General features: G+C 34.6%; 1 protein-coding gene across 1 annotated transcript in view; it reads right to left on the minus strand.

Moving 5' to 3' along the window:
* The window catches only part of LOC145686180 (pancreatic triacylglycerol lipase-like), a 160375-nt gene that overhangs the window by 85173 nt on the left and 60139 nt on the right, over window positions 1-15063 (minus strand). The gene's annotated exons all lie outside the window — the stretch shown is intronic.

Genomic DNA, 15063 nt, shown 5'->3' on the forward strand with positions numbered 1-15063 from the left:
GTAAATAAATTGTGTAACTAAACCGAAATTGAATTAAAAAAAAATTACTAGGTACAGGGTGCGTAAAAAAAAATTGCCATTACTTTCAACTGTAATGGTACATTACACCCAGTTATGGACACTCAGTGATGGACAAGCAGGAAAAATCAGCATATTTTGACGTCTAACGTATTGAGGTGTAATTTAACACGTAACCAGTATTTGTGCGTAGTATTCTTATTTATTTTGCACTTGAAAAACGTTAAGCAAAACCAGTACTTGTGCGAAAACGAAATGAAAGGAGCCCAATGTTTATTAAAAAAATTGCATGTGTTTGGGAACAATTGGTGAAAATAAATACTTGGTGAATATAACAATTGGTGAAAACAATTAGTAAAACAATTGGTGAAAATAAAATATAAACAATAAAGCAAAAGGCTATTTTGAAAGTACCGGTACCATTTTCCGATACCAACGCCAAGAAAAAAAAAATCTTTAAGAATATTTTTCTGCTTCTATTTGAAGTTCTGCTTTCAAGTTCCATTTGTACTTGTTCTGCGCGTCGCTTTTCTTCTCTCTTCAACTCCATCACACATTTTCTCTGCAACTTCTACAGATGAATTATGGCTTTTTCTTTAAGTTTCGATTCGAGTCGATATTGTTCAGGTGCAATGTCGTATTTAGGGGGGGCTTCCTGGCTTAAGCCTTCTCGAAATCTTACTTACTATAGTAAAGTATATGAAATATCTTGCAGAATTTTCACATTTTCAGGCAAAGCCCTCCCGAAAGTTAGCAACGACCCCCCGAAACAAAATGTTAAATACGCCACTTGTTCAGGTGTAACAACTGCAGGAATCCGTTTCTTCTTTCTTTTGGACAACTTCGATTTTTCCTCGGGCCGCTTCTGAAAGCAGCTGGAACATCAGGATCACACCATACTGAATTGTGGGCTGTAGCTGATATGATGAGGAAGCAACTGCTGTTGGTTCTGAATTTTGGATGTAGAAGCTGAGGATACAACTATTGTTGGTTCTGAATTGTTGGCTTCTGTGGTTACTGAAGAGACGTCCCTGGTCTGAAATTCCGTCAAAGGAAGCTGCTATGCAGATATCTGGATTTCTGGTTGTTTCTGTAAATGCAGAAGAATGTTGAGCATGCATGGACATTGTTTCACAGCATAGGAACAAACTATTCGACGTATCATCTGCTTCTGGATTTATTGTCTGACTAGAACCCAACTCTTTGAAAGATTCATCCAAATCTGCTTGTGTTGGATTTGGCATAATATTGTCGTAGGGAGGTGCAGGAATTTCTTGGACAAGTTGAGCAACATCATTCATATATGATACATCTTCGGTTTGCAACAACTAGTTGAAGCTTTGCGAATTTAATTCCTTCCAAAGATAAAACAGAAATGTATCCTCGATGGGTTCATTTCATGGTTGCAAGTCCTCCAAATAACGTTTAAATAGTAATAGTTTTTCTTGTGAGATTTGAGGTTTAATAACTGTTACAACTGTTCTGAAGTCACTCGTTGAAATACAATTTATTCGACATGAGACAACTATTTATTTGACATGTTTTCCCTTGGGGTCTTGTGCCGTTGGTAGGGCCCCTTCAGAAGTTCACATTTTAATTGTATTTTCGGCAACTGCGGCTAAACGTGAGGAACGAAAATTGTGTGGGATATTGGCAACAAGTTGTAGAGGACCTATTCGTAAAATAACGTAACGGCATATGTCCGTTGGAACTCAGACATGGAAATAAATGGCTCAATTCGAAACTGTGATATCTGATTGGACCGTTTGTTTGTATGACTGTTTCTGAGTTGCAAGGGTCAAATGCCGGGATTTTATCTTACGAATAGGTCCTATACAACTTCTTGCCAATATCCCACTCAGCCAAAGTTGCCGAAAAGCCTAATATATCATTCACATTTGTACTCTTTAAGGGGCCCTACCAACGGAACGAGGTCCCATAGGAAACAAGCCCAGATACATTTTTTTTATTCTTTTGAACTCTAGAATCACCAACCAAGCGTTGTAGTGGCTATTTTGAATTTCCCATATATACGAACTGGAATGTGCAGAAAGTGTCCATAATTGGACCAAAGTTGCTAAGCTACACCAGTAATACACACCCACTGTCCATTACTGGTAAACGGCACAAACTATCAGTTTCTTTGAGACAATTTGTTCATACAGCTTTCATGGTATTTTTGCATGGACATTTGTGTTATTGAGACATTTTCCATTTTACCAGTAATGGACAGAGGGTGTCCAACATTGGCAAATAGCACCTTTATCTTACCAATCATGGACACCCCCAATATTGACGGTTCAATTTATTAATAAACATTTTTACCACACTTATGCCTTTCTTATACCAATATTAGTGTGTAGAAAAACACATACCTTTCAATTTGTTCATAGCTTTACTATAGCAAAACTGCCAAGTGATTTCTTATCTTATTCAACTCCTTAACACAATGTGAAAACAAGCGCGTGCAATCGACACCAGGACCCTACCACAACTGCAGCGTCCGTAGATCTAGCAGATGACACCCTAACGATCTTGAGTGGAACTAGTATATCAGACAGATAATTTCCAACTCAATGCAAACTTCCCTGTGTTAGTGAATGTCTTATTTTTCACTCATTTCTGCCGAAGTGTCCATTATTGGTGGCGAATTTAACCGTGTCCATAACTGGGGTGTTTACCTTAATGGACGTCAAACTTTACGCAAGCGAGCCTGTAAAGTTAGTCGTGTAGAATACGAGAGATACAGCAGAGCATAAACAGCGCTTTGTTAACTGTTTTGTATAAGGGTGTGTTTGAAACCACTGTGGTATTTTTCAATATAGAGAGACAAATAAAAGTGAAATTATAAGCATCCTTCCCCTATTTAAAATATTCAAGATATGCTGCCGTACCTTGTTTAAGAAAAGGCATCTTGGGAACCTAACACGTGAATATTCGGGCTCTGGTAGTGGACATCATTAATACACTATGAAGTTTTGCAGTCATTTGTAGAGTTGATCATCTACTTCCTGGTTATTTAGCCACCGCAACAGATAATTTTCATTTAAACAAAACAAGAAAAGCGGGAAGGACTAACTTGAAACTTACTACAACTTCCGGTTTCAAAACTGGATTTCATAGAGCAAAAACGAAAAGAGATTTCGAGATGCGGTTTTCTGCAATTGATTCAGCTTCTTTAGAATAGGTTCCATCTTCTTCATTAACCTTCTATTGAAACCGGAAGTGGTTCAAGCTAGCAATTTTGCGACTTTAACATTTATCGTCTAGTAAAAAAGTAGTAATATTTAGCGACAAGCAGTTTTCTACAATCGTTTCAAAATGTCAAAAGAACATATCATCACAACCCGCAACACTCTACCTAAATCGGAAGTAGTTGTAATTTACTACTACTTCCGCTTACAACACTGATTTTTGTAGAGGAAAAATAGTAAGAGATATCGAGATGCAGTTTATTGCTATCGACTCAGATTCCCAATAGTAGATTCAATCTCCTCCCTTAACTATCTATTCAAACTGGAAATGATTCAAATTTAACGATTTTCTAGTTTCAACCTTTATCGCCAGAGAACAAAAGCAGTAAGGCATAGCAATTAAGGTTTTCTATATGGATTGGGTGACAGAGGAACAGGTTCTGTGTTAGAGATATGACAGAAATGAAAATTCTGAATGAAGTTCATTTGGGGAATCTGTGTTTCAATTACAACCATGTTCAATACTGCATATTCTTTGCATTTTCTGCAAAATCAGTATTTAATTTAGCATTGATGGGATGGAAAGCATTCAGATTAATAATGTCCCACAGTTATACTGTGTAGGCTAAAAGAGACGAGACAATCAGAATGAGTGAAATGGTGGAATGAAGGAAATAGGAGGAAGGACAATCCCCAAAAAATCTTATTACTTTATTGTAACCAATTATTACTTTATTGTATAGGGGTCGAAATGTAATACTTCAAGAATGAGTATTGAATTCCCATGGTATGGAGGTCTGGTAGTTTTACACCGTGAAATGAAGTTACTTCTTTTAAGAATTAGGCCTCAATTTTACGTTAATGCAATATTTATTTTAAACTTGTACGTATACTTACTGAAGTATATATCATTTTGTGTTTCCTGCAGTTAAATTAAACATTATAAAATTTATTGTTGTTAGTTTGTCCTTGTGAATCACAACTACTCTCATTTAACGCGGCAACATTTTTAGCATGTATCGGGATAGGGCTTGACCTTGATACTTTCTGGTATCCCGAATGTCATGGAACTGATAGGAATCTTAATCCAAAAAAGTGATCTGTATAGTTATCTCAATTGAAGCACCATGTGCATGGATTTTTCTTTTGGGATTGTCCTTCCTCTTATTTCCTTCATTCATTCCATTTCACTCATTCTGATTGTCTCGTCTCTTTTAGCCTACACAGTATAACTGTGGGACATTAATCTGAATGCTTTCCATCCCATCAATGCTAAATTAAATACTGATTTTGCAGAATATGCAGTATTGAACATGGCTGCAATTAAAACACAGATTCACCAAATGAACTTCATTCAGTATTATCATTTCTGTCATATCTATAACATTAGAAAATACACATTATGCCTATCATCCAGTCTCTAGTGATAAGGAAACAACAAATTTTCCACGTCAACTTTCGTAAAAAAAACAAACTTAGTTTTGGTACAATATGATGTAAGTTTCATAAAACATGATTATTTTAATAATCACTCGTATTATTGAAAGGGGTTGAAATTGATCAAGGTAAAATAATAAAATCACCCAACTACTCTCGCTTCTGTGCATGAAACCAGTAGTAATATTATTAAGGGATTTAGGATTTTTTTCTTCGTTTGCTATATTTCTTGTAATAGCATTCATTACGTAGCATATAACAAGAAAAAATGATTCTTCAGTAATTTAGCATACAAAATAGAAATAAATACGCACCTATGATGAGAAAACGCTAGCTTATTTGTAAAAAGGAATATATATACAATCTTATGCAATATCATTATTTAAATAAAAAATAAAAATACATATTATGCTTATGTAAGAATAAGGAAACTTTCAAGGTTCCTAAGGATCATTACGCTAGTACAGGAAAAGCAACACAAATGTATTACCGTGCATGCAAATTGTTAACATGAAATAAATAGTGTAATTAGCTCAGCTCATACCCTTTAATTAACAACGTGACTTATGAGATATTTTGGTAATTGTTTTTATCTCTTTTACTTACTAGCAATTTGCACATATGCACGCATCTTACGAAACGAATTCGAAAGAAAAGAAAACGATTTTAAATTTAACTGTATGCTTAGGAGATGGTTTCATAAAGTACCCTTGTTCTTTTTGCACACACGCACGTGTTCAGATATCCAAATAAAAGATTTCATGTGCGGTCTGTTCTTACTTTTTGCCTTCTGGTTAATTGATATTACAAAACAAGGTCTGAGGCCTGAATGTATTGATATGCCTACCTTCGCGTCATAGTTATTTATTAATTAAATTCATTCATGTATTTTTTTTATAATTCTCAATTTAATTTTATAGGGCCTTATGCAGAGTTGTTCTGACGCATGATTACTGTCATACTAAAGAGATCGACTAATATATGTTTCCTGCAGTAATCAAGTCTTTAGTATGACGCTAATCATACGTCAAAACGACTCTGCATAAGGCGGATAATAACTGGCGATTAAAGTCTAACTAGAAGGAAATGCATACTGGTTTTCATCTTACTCACATCATTTTATAAAAATACAAGCGAAAAACGAACATCAGATGAAGGATTCGGAGTCGGATTAGGAAATAGATATCTGGGCTTTTGGCATCTATGTCCATGGCGGTGCCTCAGTAGTAGAGCATTTACCTCCGGTGTTTGGGGTCCCTGGTTCGATCCCGGCTCGCGCCGTGTCGACTTTGTAGTGAACAAACACCGCTCTCATCGGTTTTCTCGGGGTTCTCCTGTTTCCTCACACTTTCTTCATTCCACCATTTCATTCATTCTCATCATCACCGTCTCCTTTAGCCTAACCGGCATAATCGTGGGACGTAAAACTCAAAGATTTCATTTTTTCACTTTTTCTTCTGTATACTAGTTTTACATTATATATTCATACAGTTGTTATTGGCAGAGAACAGGTAAGGAGTACAATAACTTTTCAAAAATTAGGTATAAAGCCGGTAAAGCAATTTAATGACATGTAGGCCTAATCGGTAAGATAATATAGGGTTTTTTCGTGCTGCTACTCATTTATCGCAAAAAAAGAACAGAAAAGAAAAAAAGAAAAAGAAAAGTCAGAAGCTAAGCATACACGATATAGTGCTGTTTAAACAATTCATGTTTTTTAAGTTCTTTATTTACAAAATTTGATTCTTCCTGTGTGTTTTAGAACAATATTCGAAATCAGTACCTATTGTATTTCTAAAATATAGCTATATTGATTTATTGGTTGTATTTAGCTTCACTTTGTTTGAAAAAATTTTTTTTTACAAGAACTAGAAAATGTCTCTCTAATAAAGACGTTTTCACAGTTTAGCTATTTACATTACTAAAGAAATTTGGTGTTTTTAATATATAAAATGACGCCCGTATATATACAGAATGTATCTTAATTAATATAACCTTACGTTGGGAGACGACGATTCTTGACACCGAGATAAAACAAAAAGTATACACCAGCCTATGTGTAAAAATGGAGTGTAGCTGTGCAGGACAAAATTCAAGCGGACAAATCCAAGAGGACAAATCCAACCGGACAAAATCCAAGCGGATAAAATCCAAGGAACACTATCATGTACGTAGCTGTGGTATGTGCCTAATTAAATTGTGTGTTTGTTTCTTTCTTCAATTGTCATGCATTCTGAAGTTTTATCTGTAATTCTTCAATTTCTTGAAATAACATTTCATTTACTTTTAAAGAACTGAAAATCGAATAAAACATGTAATATTGTCACAGTAAGAGTACAGATGAGCTTTAATTACTCATAAAATATTCTAGATACTGCTAGAACATGTCCAGGTGGATCCAATTTAGGGTGATCAGAAATATTTTGACTAAAAAAAGTATACTCACATAAGTCAACCAGAAAGTCAAAGCGCTGACTTGATTGTCTACAAACATTTTCACATTTCGATTTTCTAGATAACATTTTTACATTATTTTATTAATTCACGTCCCGTAAGAATATCTCCTTTCGGTGCCTTGATTTACCCGAAAATTTGTCCGAAAAACTGAAAAAAAAGCAGCCATAACTCAAGAACAAAATGTCGGATCGAAGTCGGGTAAAAGAGAATCTCCATCATTTTTATTCGTAGATTCCATTAGTGTAAATCTCTATATTCCTGGTTGGACATTCTCTAGTGTATAATCGAATAGACTGTAGTGGCGGCGCAAGGTGATACCCAAAGAAATTGGAGTATTCCTTTGAGTATTTTATCAAACGTTGAATGTGGGAAATGAACAACAATCAAGTACAAGATTTCAACAATCAAAAATAATAGTAGCGTACATCGTTCAAACTAGAACACGTAGAATTCGAAGGAAAGCGAGATACATATTTGCGATTGATCTATTTTGTCTCAGCACAGAATAAACCCTCGGAAGAAAAATGTAAATGAAAAGAAGTCTTTAACATATTATAGCTATATCTTCTAGAATAATGCTAACGGATAATAAATAAACGGCATCCTGTACAAATTAAGTGTGTGTGAAAATGGAAAAAATAACTTTGATCCAGATTAGGTTTAAAACGACTGTGCATAGAACAGTCAGGCGGCATGAAAAGATACATAGTATTTAGTATCCAAAAGTGCAAAGATCAACGAGCTATGTGATGAACGAGTGTACAAGGGATTCTCTATATGACATAGGATTCCCAAATATTGGTGAATATATATTGGGCAAAAGAAGGCTGCATTAAAGAGTTTCCTCCTCGTAATATGTAATTCCATAGAATGTGATACTTCTGTGCACAGAAGCAACAAAAATGGACGAAACAAGAGATGTTGTGCACGTTGCGTAACGATACAAAGAAATGCGCTGAGACAGTATACTTGATTTATCCGTTAGGTGAATCTTCTTCCAGAGATATTTTCGAGAGGCTTTTTCCATCCCTTTGAGTTGGCAAACTACCTCTTACTCCTCAACTACGAAAAACTACATTGCCATTGGGAAAACATCAAAATAGCTCACTTACATTTTCATTTTGTCACTGCTGTGGAAGTTTTCTAGAGAAAGTTCGTTGGAATTATATTCAGAAAATGGGGGAACAACTTTTTTCGACGTTCTAATGTACTTTGGAGCTGGATGAAATTCCTACACAGAGGAAAGAAAAGGTGGCACTTTTGTGTACACGTAGCAGCACGTACGTACCTCATAGAACTTTCATTAAAGGTAAGATGTTTTTGTCACACACTACAGAACTACTGTCCCTTGTGTGCCAATTGCGATTGGCTCGCAAAAGGCTATCTTGCAGTTTTGTTGTGGAATAGCGTCAATTAGCGTGGCTGTATTGTAGTAGGTATCTACGCAGCTTGTGAGTGATATACATAGTCCGATGTTCTGGTGTTACGTATGGGATTGCTGGATAACAGGATAGGGAGTGTTGCGTACAATGGAGAAGGGTTGTGTTCAAGTATTCACGGTCGTGTAAAAGTGTAAACAGTGGTGTCTAAGTAAAATTGATTGTGTTAAACTGTACGTGCCTGCGCAATGGCAGATTACTCTGTCCACGAGCTGGCAGACATGCATTTCATTTATGGAGAGGCAAGGGGAAATACCCCAGAGGCGAGGCGTTTATATCGTGATAGTTGCCCTTAAAGGAGACTAACTATCCTGTATTTTTTCACGCTTCTATATCCGCCTTCGAGAGAGAGGGTCTCTTTAATTACCTCTATAGACCTACATGAAATCGGAGGAAGTCGCACTATGTGGACAGTTGAATTTGAAGACAGCGTATTCAAAATGATCAGAGAGCGTCCTGAAACTAGCAGTAGCCATGTGTAGGACGTAAAAATCCACATATAACTCTAGTGAATGATCAGCAGCAGAGATTAAGTGTGAGCGTGCTGTGCGGTATGGTGGATAATTTTGTGGTAGGACCTTATTTATTACTGGTCCGCCTATGTGGGAGTATGTATCTTTTATTTTTACGTAATATTCTTCCAAAATTGTTTGTACTTGTGCTTAAACATAAGACAACAGATGTGATCCCAGCATGACAGTACACCTGCACACTTTGACAGAAATATGCAGACCTACCTAAATGAAACATTCCCAGATCGTTTGATTGGGAGAGAAGGACTTATGTTATGACCACCTCGTTCGCCCTACCTCAACTCCTTGACTTCTTTTTTGAGGGGGTGTGAAACGCCTTTTGTATGCAACAATAGCCAACAGCCAAAGAACTTGTTGCTCGAGTTAATATAAACGCCGTGTCGGAAATTTCAAGTATTTGACCGCACGCGGAAAATTTGCTTCACCGATGTCATCTTTGCACTGCGGTCAACGGTCGACAAAATCAGACTGTGAACTGTTATTCTTTATAGCTGTCTCGTGTACACATACTGAATTGGACAAGCAAATACTGTACAAGGTACCTCTGAGTATTTCACAGTTATCTTACTTTCTACGAAACAGAATAAATCGATAGTTTGAAACTGTATTTCTTTGTATCATTGTGCCACACGCGCAACAACTTGTGCTTCGTCGAGTTTATTTGCTTCTGTGCTCGGAATTATTATCTTCCATGGGGTTACGTATTAAGAGGAGGAAATCTTTTAATGCAGCTTACTTTCGCCCAAATTGTATACACTTGATTTGTGGGGATCACTGTTGTCATGTAAAGAATCCCGTTCACCATACATGATTTTTGCCGCCTGACTGTGTAATGCGCCGCTATTCTTAATCTACGTCGTCGCATCACATGATATTTGGAAATGTGGTGATAAATTTTCCGGTCCTTACCATATGATCTAAATTAAAAAAAAAAAAAAAAAAAAAAAAAAAAAAAAGTGGAAACTTTTTCCAATCGGAATTATTAAACAAATTAGTTTTGAAAGAAAAGATGAACTGTAAGGATATTTATAATTTCGGTTGATAACATAGTTTTGAAATATAAATTTGTAAACGATTAAACCTCGGATCGAACATCGAAAGCTAAACCAACTGTAAATGGTATGTGTTGTGTTTATATATATATTAGGGTGGTCCTTAATTTTCGATTTCCGAATTTCTTTGCTCCCAACCCCTAAATTGGTTCCATGTCGGACCAAATAAATAAATACTAAAATAAATACAATACAATACAATACAAATTAATGTGTGAAAAAAAGGGCTCAATCGAAGAATATTTAACCGACCCCCAAGCGACCTAAACATCTGAATGCATTTACAGTATATATAGTATATATAGTATATACAGTATATATAGTACATGTATAGTATATGGCAAAAGTTTGTAATAAACTCTTGTAACTTAAAAATGGCTGAGGGAAAGGAACCATATCTTGGATAGAGGTTGTAGAAGTAGATCCATACCTGATACTGAGTAGTGACCGAGATGAGGCATATCTTTACGTTCACCAACTTGGATTCGGGCACAAAATTTTAAATAGAAATGACCTCGTATGATATATCATTTTGAGGTAGCTTTTGACGACAAACAGACGTCTGCCTTTATTTTCCACTTATCTCTGAACGTGTAATAATTATCAACTATGGAAAATAAGAGCTCCGAAGTAATAAAACTTAATATTCTGAGAGTTTAATCTCTGTACGGGCCACAGATTTATAAGATTGTTGAATAGTTTCCCTTATTTGAACTAAACCATAAAGTAAAGAAAGAAATACACATGCCCTACTTGGAAAGAAGATGTGAACTTTCAACGTGGGTTGAATATATTGAAAAACATTGTGGTGGTGAATGATGTTGCAGAGAGAGGTGTGAAACTGATACAAGAATACGGGAACATTTTAACAAAGGACGAAAAAGAGAAACAATACATATTGCAGATAGTCAGTGAACACAGAAAAAAGTATCCAAATGCTACAAAAATTGACTTAATGATGCAGTAGAATTTGGCTAGTTATCCACAGCCTTCAGCTTTCTTTTATTATCATTTTAAACATTCATTATATTATTTATGTAATTTCATTTCATATCAATAATTTCAATATAGGCTGGTGTGTATTTCGACGGGATGTAATTATATAACAACATATATAATTATTTCCTTGTTACATGCATGTAATTGTTCATTAATATTTCAGTAACTTATAAAGAAAAAAACAATATTGAAAGATAATAAACTATTATTTCAAAGCTAAAAAGAATTAAATGACCAGAGATAAGTTGAAAATATAGGAAGATATGTTTTTATAATGAAAGGTTACCCAAAAACGATGTCACAAAACATCATTTCCATTTAAAAGTTTGGGTCCGAATACAAAATTGCGGACTTCAAAATGGCCGCCATCATGCTATTTCTCAGGGTCAGATGTGGATTACTTCCAATCCCTGTATCCAAGATTTGGTCCCTTTCCCTTTAGCCGCTTTAAAGTAAGGAGGGTTTATTCCAGACTTTTCCTATATGTTAAGATATTGGATATGTATTCAAACTTTAGGTCGCTTGGGGGTCGGTTAAATATTCTTCGATTGAGTCCGTTTTTTTCATGGATAAATTGGGTCCGACATGGAACCAATTTAGGGGTTGGAAGCAAAGAAATTCGAAAAAAAAATTCGCCATGTAATTAAGGAACTAGTTGGCGCAAGGATTGTTGGCATAGTAGGATTGTTGGAATGTAATCAGCATTTATTTTGTAAACATGGCTGCACGTATACAGACACACAGCTTTGTATGTGAGGTAACAGTGCAAATCTATTAAAAGTAAGTGAAAGTCATGACTTAATAAATGTAAAAATTAATTGTAGAAAATGTGGTAAGCATAGAACTGCAAAGAAACGTGGAGAAAGTTGTACTTTTCAATGTAACGATAAGTAGCATAACCAACCTGGCTACTAACCGGCCTTCACTCACTATCGCTTGCTCCGCATTACTGTGTGAATTGGGTATTGGGCTTTGATAAAGTAAATTAAAGTAAAAATTGATGATTTTTAAATTTTCGTAGCTTTTATTACGCTTTTGGTCGAAAACTAGGCGGACGACCAACTTTGCAATAAATGCCGTTATTTGTCTACATACAATGTGCAGTATTACAGAAATAGAATTATTGGTCTATATACATACTGAGAATATTAATTCTAGTTTTGAAAACAGCCTCTATGACATTAGAAAAATGAGATATAGATGAGTTAAATGACATGATGAAATATACGAATTGTATAAGAAACAAAGATAATTATGTCTAATGAATGCGTTATAAGTACAATATTATAAAAGGCCTTTAATTTTATAAAAGGGCTGTTGAAAAGTTTAGAATTCATTTCTATTAAAATATTCGTATGTTCTTCAATGCTGTATAATCTAATTGACATTTAATAGATGTATCCTGAACAGCTTGAATTTTAATAGTCAGTTTTATACATGGCTCATAGAGGAGAGCTTACGTTCTTCATTGTGGGTGTTTCTCCATTTGCGCATCGAACCTCCAATTTTATAATGGAACATGTACCAGCGTGTATTAGTAGGTGTATTTCAACTGTCTTATGCACAGTCATTATAAAGCTAATCTGGATCAAAGTTATTTTTCCTATTTTTCACACACTCTTAACTTGGATAGGAAGCCGATCATTTATCATACGTTACCATTAACCTAGATGATGTAACTGTAATACGTTAAAGATTTCTTTTCATTTAAATTCTTTTTTCGAGAGTTTATTCTGTATTGAGACAAAATAGATCAATCACACATATTTCTCTCTCTTTCTTTCGAATTCTAAGTGTTCTAATTTGAACGATGTACTATTACCTTTGATCGTTGAAATCTTGTACTTGCCCATTTCTTCATTCGACGTTTGATGAAATACACGAAGAAATACTACAATTTCTTTGGTAGTCAGTCTTGCACCGCCACTGCACTACATCCGATTGTACACTAATGGAATCTACGACTAAAGATAATGGATATTCTCTTTTGTCCGATTTTGTTCCGACATTTTGTTCTCGAGTATGGCTGTTTTTGCATTTATTTCGAAAATTTTCGGGTAGTCATTTCTACACTCAGATTGCTCTATACTTTTCCGTTTTATTTCGGGGACAGGAATCAGCTCCCGGCTTTCACTACATTAATTAAGTTACAACATATTATATATATATATATATATATATATATATATATATATATATATATATATATATATATATATATATATATATAAATAATACGTATTGATGTTTGTATGGGTGTACTTTTAGTAGATTTTTCCGCCGCCGCTATCCTAAAATACATATTTCGGAATCCTGCGGTACTCACGCAACAATTTTTATAGAGGGAGTTTGGCTACGGGCATATACTTTGAAGTACTCACCAACTATCTCAATGGAATCAAACACAAATGCATTATAAAGTTATTAATTGTATTTATTTTTAGAACCTTACTAGATTAATTTGATTAAAACTTGAATATATCGCAAAACCTGAAAAAAAACAAAATGAACTTAAGATGCTCTGTTAGTAGCCTGATATATTTTATGTTCTACTCTTTATCGTTATTTGCAACATTTAACATAGAAAGTCAGTCTTTTTTTAACCATAGTTAATGTTAAAAAGAAACAGTTAACTGGAAATCCCATCAAAACTGATTTGCAAACCAACTGACAAGTTTGTGTTTCTTATTGTCATTATTGTCATTGCAACCTGCATTTTAATTTACTAATACCTCATAAACTTATGATTCAGCGAAGCGAGATACTTTCCTTTATTTAAGTAATACTATTAACTTTATTTACCACTTCTAATAGCAATTTTTAATTATTGAATGCAAGGGAAATGTGTTTTTACACTATGAACATCAATTTGCAAGCGCTGTTTTTGTCATTGAGCGGAAAAATGGTCATTTAATGACGTCATCTAATGGCTCTTATGCTAATTAAATACGTAAAAAATACAATCGTAAAAAGCTTTTAATAGATTTCCTATTATTTTTTTAAATTTTTTAAGTACATAAGCTTATATTTCACCATCAATACTGTCTGTCTGTAGTCCAGACACATAAAAAGCCGACAAGATAAAAAGATCTTATTACCATTTACACTTCGAAATTTCGCAAAACTATCAAAATCTAGCATTCTTTTCATATGGTTCTTTTTTTTTCTCAATGATTTTTTAATATAGGTTATGGCGCTCTTTTATCCTTTCTTAAGTTCAACGATACGTTTAAAAGAAACGATACGTTTTCTTATTGTGTCACAAATAGGAAAAAAGTCAATAGGTATGACTCATTAAATTTAAATAGCTTTCATACGTTAATGAAAGAAGGACAATGGTGTTTGTCCGGCATGTTAAAAAAAAAAAGTTACGGTTCCTTTTCTTTAGTTGTACATTCCATAACATGAGACATGAATAGGTTCTATTCATTTCATAATTATGATTTTACAGACCTATATTTCTTGTTTTGGAATCTGTTCAGTTCTCAGAAACCAAGATTTCCTTTCAAATGGCATCTATAATACTCGTTGATATACTGCAAACGTATATCAAAATTTCGTAAGTTGATTACATTGTGGCTCAAAATCAAATGAAATCTCTAATTTAATGGTCCTACGGATACGAGGTGTGATCAAAAAATACGGTGAATACTTTTATTAGAAACGAAGTAATAAGTTTACATGGAATTTGATTTAATCTCCTTCAAAGTACTGCCCTTGGCTAGCAAAGTACTGTACTTACCCCAACGTTGAATCCATGACTAAAAGCATTTCTGGAAGGCTTCTTTTGGAAGGGCGTTCAGCTGTTCTCTCAATGTCAGTAATTGTGCTAAAACGTTTTCCTTTAAGCAAGGTTTTAATTTTAGGGGAGAACCAGTAGTCGCATGGTGCTATATCTGGAGAGCACAGCGAACGTGGGCAGACAGGAATTTAA

This window comes from Thermobia domestica, chromosome 5 (genome assembly GCF_964235325.1).
Source record: "Thermobia domestica chromosome 5, izTheDome1.hap1.1, whole genome shotgun sequence".
Classification (NCBI taxonomy): domain Eukaryota; kingdom Metazoa; phylum Arthropoda; class Insecta; order Zygentoma; family Lepismatidae; genus Thermobia; species Thermobia domestica.